This window comes from Bidens hawaiensis, unplaced genomic scaffold, assembly GCF_021521415.1.
Source record: "Bidens hawaiensis isolate Kalapana, Puna unplaced genomic scaffold, B.hawaiensis_p1.1 tig00007035_1, whole genome shotgun sequence".
Taxonomy (NCBI): Eukaryota; Viridiplantae; Streptophyta; class Magnoliopsida; order Asterales; family Asteraceae; genus Bidens; species Bidens hawaiensis.
The window spans coordinates 384,432-398,458 of NW_027491481.1; positions in this window are offsets into that span (position 1 = coordinate 384,432).

Consider the following 14,027-nt stretch of genomic DNA (forward strand, 5'->3'; position numbering starts at 1 on the left):
TGAACCTAACCCGTATCACAGAAGCGATGAAAACCATTCTAAGTTATTTACCTGCTTACAACCTGTTTCTTTATGTCATAATACAGCTGAACATGGATCTGTGTGACAGTCACTTAATTAGTAAGATTCCTGTTCGGATCTTTTCTAAAACTTGGTAGTCCCTGTCGAGACTGAAATTTGATCCCGTGTACTTTATTTCTAAATCTTATTCTACTTATGTCGTTTTATGATTTTATACCTGGTTACTTGGTCTTTGATCGTATCATTTAACTCTTTAAAGGAAGTTTAAAAGTTAATTGCAAAATGTTCAAATTATAAGGGTTTGTTTTGTAAAGTTTAGTATAGGCGAAGTTGTTTAAACAGGCGAAGTTATGGGATAGGCGAAGTTAACCCTAACTTCGCCTGTATAACTTTGACCCTATATAAAGGATTTTTCTGGTCAAACACTTTATTATTTTCATAAACCAGCGAACTTATCCTTATCACCCTCGGCGAAGTTAACCCGTGAATCAAACTTGGTTATTTTTCTCAAATTCTATACTCATTAAAGGTGTGTAGGGTCGGGTTAATGTATAATTCGTGTCGATCAGGTTATTTAGAGGTCGTTTTGATCCGATTAGTGACCCCGCTCTTTCAAACCTTCAACACCCGATTTTGAAACTTGTTTTTACGTGGTCGTAATCAACCTGATCATCTAGATCTCCTTAAAAACGTGTTTTGTAGAGTCTTCAATCTCCAAATTCACCAAATACACCTCGTTTGGCCGTCTAATCTGTTGCCGCTTTAGATTCAGGCGAAGTTACAGTTTAGGCGAAGTTATCCTTAACTTCGCCTAACGCTTAACTTCGCCTGTTGATTTAATTGTTTAACAGAATAAGAGGCGAAGTTGTGGTTAGGCGAAGTTATCATCAACTTCGCCTGGCCCTTTATTTATTTTTAATTAACTGTTATCAGGCGAAGTTAAAGTTAAGGCGAAGTTGGTCCCAACTTCGCCCCACCCCTAACTTCGCCTATACAATATAAATCATAACTTCGCTCATGGTAATAGGCGAACTTGTGATTTGACTTGACGATTCTCTAACTTAGACTGTTTGTAGTTCAGATATGGCAGCAGTAGCGGGAGCGGGTGGTGCTGGTGGTGATGATGGAGGAGACAACAACCGTCAGTTTTTCCCGGGGCATAATATGTACATAACTTTGGACCCGGATGCGAGCGGTGTTGATGACTTTCGCGAGATCATCACATTTCTGACTGCAGAGTGGAGCCCCCAGTTATGCGTGCAACGGTTAACAATCAGGAAGTGCAGTTCTCTTCTGAGCAGATAAGGGTTGCTTTGCAGTTTGGGGATGAAACGAGAGATGATCCTACAGACTTCGTGGCTCCATTCAGAGATGGTGCTTTTCTAAGAATGGGCTATTCTAGTCCATTGGGGGATACTCAAAGACGAAAGGGGTTCTTGTTAGATCAATGGCGCTTTCTCATGCACGTGATGATTGTGTGTATGTCGGGGAGAAAGGCTGGTACAGATGGAATGGGTGCGACCATGCAGTCGGCAATGACTGCACTGACTTACAACAAGCGTTATAGCTTCAGTAAGATGGTATTCTATGAGATAGACCGTCAAAGACGAGCGGTGGCGCGTGAGAGATTCTTAATGTACCCAAGATTCCTTCAAATGATCTTGAATCACGTGGCTCCCTCGTTACCTCAGCGCCGTCCGATTCGGTATGTGGAAAGTGTCAGCAAGCGAATCTTCGCCCAGTGTAGATCATCAAGTGCGAGGAGTAAACCAGAGCTCCGTCCTCGACATACTCCGTTGTTTGGGTACTTGATCAATCCAGAGTATGTTACAGCTCGTGGGGACGAGTTTCGGGATCCGGCACCACAACAGGCTGGAGCACCTCAACCACCGCCTGAGGTACAACAATCTCCACCTGCTGCACCTGTTGTGGCACCGGAGGAACACGTCGACCTTGAAGCTGCTTTCGGCGGTTACGGATTTTTTGATATGGAACGTGTTGATCCAGCGGAAGAGGTACAGGTCTTGGCTGCACAGGTTTCTAGTGTGAGTGTGTCAAGGGCAGCTACTACCGTGACTGATAAGGAAAGAACTGATTCTGATTCTTCAAATGATGATGTGGCTGAAGCTAGACAGATTTTGATCACTCAGGAAAGAATTCATGGGAAGAGAAAGAGAGACACCGATGACAGTGATTCGGATTTTGAGGAAGATTTACATCGGTTGGTTCGTAGAGCGAGAAGGGAAATAGCGGGTGCAGGTTCGGGAGCTGGTGAGAGCTCAAGGGTGGTTCGTTTTTCGCCACCCGCACTGTCTGGTATGACTATGGTCCCTACATCATTGACAGTTACAGGGCCAAGCGCCGCGGATGTTCCCGTGGTGACTACCTCATCCTCCTTTGGCATACCACCCACTGCATTTCAACTCCCGGCTCCGGAGATTGTGTCCTTGCCCCCTCCAACTCTTGCTCCATCGGAGGTCGTTGCAAGGTTTGTTGAGTCGACGGTTGTTGCCACTGCAGGGTTGTCTGTTACGATACCACCTGCGGTTACGTTTCCAACTGTTTCTGATGTGCCGGTTACCTTGGGAATCCCTCCTTCGTAGCTCAAGACATATCACATATGAGGTTCGATTTTGATGCAACCTTATCCGACTCGGAAAGAATAGCAGCTCTTGAAAGGGTCGTGGCAGAACAGTCAAGAGTAAATCTAATCCAGACTCACACTATTCAGCGCCTCGTTGCAGAGAATCAAATTCAGTCGTCCCTCCTGATTGAACACGGTAAAATTTTTGATGCCTTGAAGCAGTTCTTGGCATCTCAGGGGGAGACAAGCTGCAAGGGCGATGAGCTGAGGACGAAGAAGCATAACGATCAGACGATGATCCCAATGCATCGAAAGGTGCAGGTGGTGAGTTGCCAAGAACTGAACAAGCTCTTGGGGCTTCCACATCTCAGGGGGAGTCAACGAGTGCAGCTGGTGGTTCAGGGGGTGATGATGTGGTGGAAGTGGATGCTGAGGAGGTATTGGATGATGATGTTATGTGTGATGATGATGTGTTACCGATGGAAGAGATTGAGAAAATAGGGGCTGAGATTGTGATTGACAATGAAGTCGAAGAGGGAGAGATTGTGGAGGATAACGTTGAACATGAAATTCCCAAAGTTGAAAAGTCAGTTATGGGTCAAGATATGGGAAACGATGAGACTGATTGGGAAGAGCAGCCGAGATGGAAAGAAGGCTACGCTCATTGGTTCGTAAAGACTAAGAAACCGGCGGTCCCTACTATGTTCAAGAAAACTTACAACATCAAAGGGTATGCTGAATCGAAAAATGGGATAATATGTTGGTTATATGATGAACAGTTGAAACTTTTTGTGATTAAACGTTATGATGGAGTTCAGTATTTCAAGAGACTGTTGAGGTCGTTGAATACTTTGCCTGAGTGTGAAGTGAAGGACTTAGCCAAGTTGGGGTTGATTAACAGGAGTGATGACAACATGGCTAGGATTATTGGAAAGATAGTCTGGAAATAAAGTATCAAAGAGAAAAAGTTCGAATTGTTGAAACCGCAGAAAGGAAAGCTAGTTGAAGATAAAGACAGGGGCATGAGAGCTGATTGCATGCCTTGGATGATAATGAAGTATAAGCCGATCCGGTGTCTAAAAGAAGTGCCGATGAAACAAATGCCCAAGGATGTGCTCAAGGATCTGAAATGGTGGTACGTTGATAGTGAAACGGCTGAGGCAGTGATGGAGGATGAAGATGAACAAGAATTGCTGAGAGTGTATGATCCTATGCACTTAGTGAATTTCTCTCAAGCAGACTTGCAGGTGCTGAACGAGAAAAAGATATTTTACATTCCTGCTTGGAAAGAAGAAGCCAAGAAATACCAAAGAGTAGTTTCAGTTTGTGTACGAGAAGGCATTCGTGTTTGAAGATAGAGATATGAAGCTACCGCCAAGGGGGAGTCTGTTGGTGCATGATGTCAGTAATTCAGTATCTAGTGTCTGTAATCGTGTTATTTGGTTTTGTTATGTGTTAGTTAAGTTGTTTCACAAGTTCGCCCTTCATAAGCGAACTTGTGGTTTTAAGCGAAGTTGGTGACAACTTCGCCTAGCATGTTAGGCGAAGTTGTCGAAGTGTATTTAAGGTTGGGATACGGCTTGTATGCAATTAACGATTCAGTCTGTGTAATTGGTGATTGAGATATCACGTGTTATTAGTTGCAATACAACGTGTCTTTTGCGTATTGTAACGTGTGTTGCTTGTGTTTAACGTATATCGCTTCTACGCTCGTATCGTCTTACGTAGGGATTCCGCACCTACGTAGAACGAGATATTTCCGTGTAGATCCGGCTGGGAAACTACAAGTGGAAAACACCAATCGTGGCATTAAGAGAATCTTAGAAAAAATAGTTGGGAACAGTCGCGGGGACTAGGATGAAAAGCTAGATGATGCATTCTGGGCCTTCCGTACTGAATTTAAAATGCCTATCGGGACCACTCCCTTTCGGCTAGTTTATGGAAAGGCGTGCCATCTTCCAGTAGAGTTAGAACATCGTGCGTATTGGGCTTTAAGAGCCGTAAATCTTGATTTATCTGCGGCGGGAAAGAGTCGTTTTCTTCAAATTCATGAGGTTGAGGAGCTACGGAATGAGGCGTATGAAAGAAGTTGGGGGGTATAAGGAGCGGACAAAGGAACGTCATGATAAACATATTAAGGGTCCCAAAGAGTTTAAGTGTGGGGATAAGGTGCTTTTATATAATTCCTGGTTGAAGTTGTTTCCCGGTAAATTGAAATCCCGATGGGCTGGTCCATTAGTTGTGAAGGAGGCATTTCCGTATGGAACGGTTGAGATAGAGGCTGATCATGGACATTCTTGGAAATTGAATGGGCATAGACTGAAGCATTATGTTGGAGTCCACTTGGTGATCGCGAGGAGGAGGCGATCTACCTTGATCCGCCTGGAGAGTAGAGGAGGAGAGCACACTCGGAACTTTGCCCGAGTTGTAGAGTTTGTATAAAACTTAGTTGCATTATTTTCTTTTATTTTTGTTCAGCTTTATTTTATTTTTCTTTGAGTCTTTTTAGTCCTTAGAGTCTGTTTGATGTCTGCTTTGGGTTGTTTTGAGTCTTATTTTGCAGGATTGGATTTTCTCGTTTGTACTCAATCTCCATTCGGACGAGGATTTTTCTGAGCCTATCATATTGTAGAGGACACCCAGAAGCTGTGGCCGCGAATAAAATGCTATACGGTCGCATTGGAACGAGACTTTTGAAGATAACTGCATTATTACTAGGGGAGTCTGTTCCAGTTTATTGTTTTATTTGCTTACAATTTTTTTATTCTGCTTTATTTTCTTTCTTTTTCTATTCCTAATGTAGATTTTAAATGTGGGGATGGGAACTGATGTTTTCTTTTGGTTAAAAAAAAGCTAAAAAAATAGTTTCAAATTTTATTAAATAAAAAAGAAAAAATATATAAAATATAAAACAAAAAAAATATCCCGAATTTTTAATGATTTTTTGTAAATAATGGAAAATGATAGAAAAATTTGAGATTGGTTTTTAAAACTACTATTATATATAAGGTTAAATAAAAGATATCGCACTAAACTTGGGATGTGTCGGTAGGCCCAACTAGCTTTGATAGTCCTCTTTAGCAGTTTTTATATATATAATAATTTGAAAAACGGTGAAACCGAATTTCGATGCTTAGGGAGGATTACCATAATCTAAAAACATTAAGATGGTAAGACTTAGATGCACTCAAACCAGCACACCACCACATGTCCATCTTTTCGAGCTTAGAAATAGTTATATACTTTAGGGTGATATAAAAAAAAAGAAAAAAAAGAGAAAAAAAAAGGAAAAAGAAAAGTATGTTTGAAAGTGTATTCCAAAAAGTTGGTCCGAAAAGGAAATGACCATGAGAAAGTTATGTAATGAAAAAATGTCAAAGAAGCATTCTTTAAAGTTTGTAAAAGAGGCCAAAGATGCACATACTAGACGGGACTTAGAGTTTATGTGTTACCAAGGGGATAGTGACTCTGAGGATACACTATTGGGGCTCGAAGGTTCTTAGTCAATAAGTATTAAATTATGAATGTATAGGACAAAGTCCAATAACATTTAAGAATAGCTCGTACGACCTCCACAGGACCATTCATCCATCAAATTTCACCGAGTTCATCTACTTAGTACCATCAACGAGTACTTGGCTTATGGTGATTTGTCAAACCAGTCTGCTTTGACTCTAATTTTTCTAGCTCTCATTGTCTGAGATGGGGTAGGTGTAGCCGTGGTTTTTGAACTTAAAGCGCTTAATGCAATTGGGGGCTTAATAGGCTGGTGGCTGGGTTTAAGTGGACAACAATATCGGCAATCGCAGTTTTTGCCTTTATTTTGTGCTTAAAAGATAACTTATATGTTTTGAAAACTAGTCTTGAATTCTGATTCCATTGCAGACTACTTTTTCAGGGACGAAAAAGATTTAAGTGTGGGGATATTTGATATGGTTTAAAATATACATGTTATTATATAAATATTTCCTACACATTCAAGTATTTTGAGCCAGTTTTGTATTGAATATATTTCTATTTGGCTCATAACTGGATTTAAAGGTTAAGATTTTAAACGAGCTAAATTAAAGTATTTATGTTAAACTTGAGACAATGGCATCAAAAGTAATAATTGGTGCAATAAATGGTACATATTTTATGAAGTTTCATGTTCACATGCTTATAAAAAATTAATATTCCACGTTAACCATGTTCCAATTACTTATGAGTTTTATTTTTTTTACAAAGTGCAGGAGAGCCCATTGAAATATTTCAAATGGGCTGATGTAGAGTGGCCCACAAAATCAAGAAAGGTTGGGCTTATGTTTGGTCACATGAACTTTCAAAGTAAAGAGAAATACCAATTCGGGCCGAGAGATTAATGATAAAAGCCCGTTGCTGTTAGGATGTTACTTGGATAAAAAGAAAAAGAAATCCTATTAATAAATAATATAAGTTGACGGCAGATTTTTTTGGTGTGAAAAAATTATTGGTGTAAAAAAAAGGTCTTCACATAATAATTTAATTGATGTGCTACTGTGCGTGATTGGAAGAGTCAACGAATCCAAGGAGAATTATTATTATTATTAACGTTTTCACATGAGGCTATGATGTGCTTGAAACAGTCAATTAAATATTAACTAAATTAAACAAGTAATAAAAAACTAGACTTAAGACTCAACTACACAAAACACCGGCAAGTGAACCGGTCAATTGTACTAAAGCTAAGTAGGTCCGGAATATCGAACCAACATGACTCTATAAATTACGTTAATTAGCTAATTAGACTCGACTTACGACACGACTATTTATTATTAATGTTTAAAGGGGGTTTTTAAACTAAGATTAAACTAAGAAAGCAAATAAACAAGTAAACGAGAAACAAGAAATCAAACACGAGATTGGAACCAATAAGAGAAGGAATCTACCTAGGTAAGAATCCCATGCATCAACAATCATCAAGCAATGGACAAATAACATGATTATGGAAACTGATTTCTAAACATATTCATCTAACAAAACCCTAAGGACCCTTGACTGAATCAAACGAAATCCCCAAGAACAATTATTAGATTATTAAGCAATCAGTATTATTGATTTCTGCAAAGTCATCAATTAGGGTTAATTAATAGTATCTAAAGCAAGCAATCTTACGAAACACTAAACTCTAGATAACTTGATAAGCTAACATGACATCATGAACATGGATCAACACAATAAGCAAGAATATTGTCACTACTATCCTAGCATGCAATTGACCAAGACACATGAACAACCCCTCACCTTACAGCTATTGGAATTTAGCAAAACATTTAAAACCCTAACCAACTATCAACAAGCTTCTATGATCTAATAGGCCTATTCAACCATAATAATCAAAACACCAAGTAAAGATTAAACATGAACCCTAAGATCTAAAGAACACAATCAATAGAAAGCAAGATCCATGTGAAGCAATAGTTAATAATCAACCAAGATAATAAACACTTATACGCATCATGAAAGCAAAATCAAGTCTTTTACTATTAAATCAACGAAACCATAATCAAAGCATAATCCAAAGCAAGAATCAAGTCGAAAACATGTTCATCAAACCTAGGTAGACATGAAGTCTAGCCTAGAATCATTATTAAAAACAATCCTAAACAAGTCTTAGAAACAAAGAGGAAATACATCAAGAATAATGAACAAGGAACGAAAGTTAGAGCGATAAAACCCTTTGTGATTGATCCTCGAACACCCGGATGAAAGCTCTCTCGATCCTCCTTAGTTCTTAGCTTCAAATCACCTTCAAAACCTTGGAAAAGCTCCTGAAATCGGCCGCTAATAAGCTTAGGATCGGCTGAGAATGCAAGAGATGTTTATATAAGCGATAACCGGGCTTGGGCTTGCAAAATTGGCTGACCAGAAGGAGTTAGCGCCCCGCGAAGGCATCCTGGGCATTTTCCTTAGCGCGGCGCGGCGCCCTCTTAGAGGGGGTTCCGGATTTTTTTTATTAATTGTTGTTATTTGTTGCCAAATCTTCATATTATTCTTCCTTGAACTCCAAGTAATGCTTAGAACCTTCTAGATCTTCCTTCCCTTGATCACCAAGCCACCATCTACATGAACACATAACAAAACATTAGTGAAGTAATCATGTAATCGTTAACGAGCAAAACAAGCATAAACTTCGCATGAAAAGATAGAAAGAATTAAGTTTAAAATGCAAGACACCAAAAGAGTTAAAACACGTAAACATATAAACTACTTGACTTAAAACCTAAATTAATAAAAGATAAACGAAACACGAACTAAAACAAACTCAAATCATTAAAGAAACACAACTTTACAAGGGATTCGAGATGTATAAATAGATGTATATCAGGCTATATTACTATTATTTGTGTGCGGCTTCTTTACACACAAAAATAAAGAAACATGAATTCAAAAGGGCTACATATTATTATTGGTGGTGAGAGAGACAAAGCGAGAGAAAAATATATTCAAGCAGGAAGTCTACCAGGTCAAATATATTTTAATATATGATGAACCATAATCTCTCATTTATTTTTGTTTCATACTTTATTATGAGTAGCTAAATACTTTATACTACCTAGGTTTTGGTTGAGTACTATGTTATATTAATTGTTTGACGAACTACTATTATTTGACGTTGGTTGATTTAGTATTATGGTAAAAGTTTTTAATTGATTTGGTCATAACATTGTTGAGTAATTGAATCTAGTTTATTTCTTTAATATTTATTCCACTTGTGTTTAATAGTTTTTGGTGATTGTTAGACACATGATTTGGTTGTTTACTTATTGTTTTCAACTTGTTTGCGGTTTATGGTCGAAATAACCGTAGGAGTACATTATAAAAGTTTATTAGATTCTATTGTTCTATCTCTAGAGAGGCCGAGAGTCAATTTAGTGCTGTGTCATCGTTGTCTTTTGCGGGTTTGGGTAATAATTGCACGGGAGTGAGTTATCATAGGTCCCTTAGATTATTGTGATACAAGTTTTGTTCAAGTTAATTAAAAATACCCTCTTTATATTAATATATATTGTATCCGAAGAGACCGGAGGTGATTTGGGTTTTGGGGTACCATAGTATTATTAGGCAAGGTGAGACCGGGAGGTGATCCAGACCTTTAACAATTAAGCTTCACATGTCATTAGAGTTCTAGGGTGTCGTTGGTGAGGTCGGGAGACGATCTAGTGTAATTTAGTGGTCTTTAGTGACATATTTTTTTTAAGATATTGTTTTTCAACCAAGTCAAGTTCGTTAGCTATTAATTTAACTAGTAGGATTCCATTACCTAGGTAGTCTTTTCTCATATTTGTTTTAAACCCAATTTTTATAAAGTTTTATTTTTAGTTTAAATTTTAATTAGTTAAGTTTTATTAGTTAAATTAATATAAAAAAAAATCTTAAAAATCAAAAGAAAGTCTAGGTTAGTAATCATTAAGTTTAATAATTAGAGTTTACCCATAGTGTCCTAGGTTCGATATCCGTTCTTACTTGCTAACTACATTGCGACAATACACTTTCCGATTGTTTGTTTTTTTAGGTGAATTCGGTAAAACTTGGTTTTTAACATTATATACGTTCTTCACACATCATTTCTCTTTTTCAAGAGATATCCTTGCTTTCACCATGTTCTTCACGGTTTTATCACAAGAATACATGTTTATTATTTTTTTTGATTTAGTGTGAGTGAATAACAAAATAGATGTTACAATATATAGACCTAAAATTTAATTTTCGGTAGTTGAGACAGTAAATTAATTTAGTTAACTTTGATTTGTAGCTTATCTAGTAAGATATAGCTTATTTAAAGCGTACTACAAGCGTGAGATATAGTTTTTTTTATTTTAATTAACTTTAATGTAGGCTATCATTACATAAATATTTTTCCAAGAATTTTGACAGGTGAGTAGGTATAAGTGTAATTAATTTCCCAAATTAATTTTGACAAATGTATAATAAAGAAATATTTTTCCCAATTTTAATAGGTGATATAAATGTAATTAATCTCTAGTTAAAAAAAACACATGAGACAACTGTGAGCGTTTCCCAAGCGTGGGACGCCCTTTTGTTTTCTTATTACAGAGTTACTATTCGCCCGTGAGTGTACTTTAAAAGTGTCTTTTCCTTTTTAATTTGTGAGCGTACTATAAGCGTTTAATAATTTTTCTTACATATTAACTGTTTGGTCTGTGAGCCTTTTGGTTATATATACCTACACCACATTTGTAAAACTCATATACCTACATAATTTTAAATTATTTTTTTAGTTAATAATGGATTGCTCGTCATCATCCACATCCTACAAGGATGTCCTCAGGAGGCAAACTGAGGATTTAATCGAGGCAGATAAAGCTTGTTGGGAAACTCTTACTGAAGAATTTGTAAAGACTAGCAACAACTTGGATGCCAGGGATGTCATTGCAAAATTTCTTTCTCGAATGCCCGCTAGTACTATTCGAGATCTTGCTGTTTTGTTTATGGTTGATGTAGGACAGAGAGAGCTTGACCAGTTAAAACTTTTGGGCAAGGTAATTCTTGAATTGAATTGCTCAATGGAATTGAAGTTGAAGTTTCTTATATCACTCAGAGATTAGTATGTGATGGTGTTTCATGAGTGTTTATGATGTAGTGATGGTGTGTTTTTATGTGTGTTTTGGTAATAATAGAATTTGTATGTTTGTGTTAAAACATTGATTCAACATGTAAAGTATTAACTTACATTACAAAGTGGTAACATAATACTAGAGATCTCCATAAGTCTATATCATAACATTCAACAAGTATCTTAAAGTACATAGCAGTCAGTTTTGAAATCATTCAAATTTGTTGTTGCCTTTTCTTAAGTTCAGCAATCAACTCTTCTTCGGTTAAAACAGTGTTGTTATTTTCATGGAATACATGTGCTTTCTTGATAAGAGTATTTTTGTGTTGGTTTACATCCGAGAGGAGGATTTTGCACAAATAATTTGCCCTCAAACCTTTTAGCTGCTTTTGTTGTTTACGGCCTTCATTGCAAAACTTACACACCCATGGTCTCTTCCCATCATATTTCTCCATGTGTCTCATAGCAAAAATACCACAATCTATTCCATTATTGTTTGTTCTCCATATCATCCTCACTCTATTGATTGTTGCTATTTGGATTTGTTGAGTAATGGGGTGTTTGATTGTCTTAAGATACATGCAAAAGGCGTTTCTCTAAACAAAATAGAAAGCAATTTAAGTATTTTGACAATTTTTATAACATGTATGTATGTTTTTTGGATTAAATGTATATATGTTTACCAGTATATCAGGAGTCTTTCCGTATCTTTCTTCAAAATTCTCTGTAATTGCTTTTAATTTGTCTTCTAAGCTTTTAAACTTTGCATCAGCTGGTATTTGCAATATTGTCAAGTAATTCTATCACTCTTGTTTGAAGATTGAAGGTAACCACAAAGAAATGATCATGTTGTAGAATTTGCACGAGCATTATAGCAACCTCCTTGAGTTATATGATTCTAAACATACCCATTTGTTTTTCGATATTGTCTGAAAACACACCCAGTCTTTGTTTGTTTGTGTAACCCCTTGACTCAACATAATGGTCACTTGTCTATATAATAATTAAAATGCAGATGATTAAAGCGTTTATTGAGCGTTTTATAATAGTACAAAGATAGTAGATTAATTTGTACCAGCACAATGCTTAAAGTAATGAATCTGAACGGTGATGTTGCAAATTTTTTCTTTTCTTCATAGTTCATTAGTTCAATGAATGCATCCATTGCATTTGTGGTTATATAAATGCCAGGACAGTAGCTTTCAAAGATCATCTTGAACGACTCTGTGTGAGTGGACTTGTAGACCTCCTCCCAAATGTCTTCAAGACAAAAAAAAATATATACTCTGAAATTATTTCTTCATCTTCTGTGACACCCGTGGATACGTCAACCTCTCTCAGAAGATATGGAGATTTCAGTGTAATGAGGTTATCACTTGTTGACAATCCGGTGTCAACTGTTAAACATAAAACAACTCATTTTAAATTTGACTGAAAATAATTGTAACTATAATTAAATACCTTCAACCCCCTTTTTTTTATTTATAATTGTTGGCAATCAAAGTCACAAAACGGCTATTGTATTAAAGGGATTAAACCACCACACTTATACAAGACACTTTAGCCACCTATTTATACTAAAATATTACAACATAAAATCTGCATAATCTTAAAACAACTTGCATAATTAGTTGCAAGTTACAACCTTATCTTCCTAGATATGCTAACTTCCATTATTTTAAGTTATCCTAATATAACAACTTGACACACAAGTTGTTTACACAAAACATTATTTACTTAATCACAGTATAAACAGTAATTAAATACCCTATTTAGCCCACTCAATCACTGTATTAACAACTTTATCAATATCTACGCATGAGACATTGTTTTCTTGACCTGCATCCCCTACATCATTTTTTACGACAGCCAAAGATGTAATATGTTCAAAATAACAGGCTAAGCGTTTTATGAGCATTTTTAACTGTGATTATAATTAAGTTGGTACATATACCTTTTTGAATAGCCACTGGATCACCAACACCAACATCTGAATCAACTGCATCACACAGATGTAATAAGTTAAAAATAACAGCATAAGCGTTTTATGAGCGTTTTAATTATACTTATAATTAATTTAGCCCAAATACCTTTTTGAGCAGCCACTGGACCACCAACACCAACATCTGAATCAACTGCATCACACAGATGTAATAAGTTTAAAATAACAGCATAAGCGTTTTCTGAGCGTTTTAATTATACTTATAATTAATTTAGCCCAAATACCTTTTTGAGCAGCCACTGGACACCAACACCGACATCTGAATCAACTGCATCACATAGATGTAATAGGTTTAAAATAACAGCATAAGCGTTTTATGAGCGTTTTATTTATACTTATAATTAATTTAGCCCAAATACCTTTTTGAGCAGCCACTGGACCACAAACACCAACATCTGAATCAACTAAATCTATTGCTGCAGCTGTATAAGTATTGGGATCTTTCAACTTAAATAAAAATAGTTTTGAAATGGGAAAGAGAAACTTGAAAGAAGAAAATATAATTTTTTTCTCACATAAATTAATGAGTGATAAGAGTTTTATGGTGTCAGTTTCTTGTGTTTTAGGGGCCACATTATTAGTGAATATGTTTTACATTCACAACATCTAGCAAAGATATTTTGATTTGATGGATGTCTATCCTTTCCTTGACGGTCCAACTCGTTGATCTCTGAGCAAATTTTATCATATTTCTTCAAATTTTTTATCCATTGCCTTATTCCAAGACTGTAAAAAGAAAATATAGTTATTGTTAATTCAAAAAAAATTTCAATTTATCATGGGTGTGTGTTCCCAATGGCATTTGCACACTGTGAATAAACGCT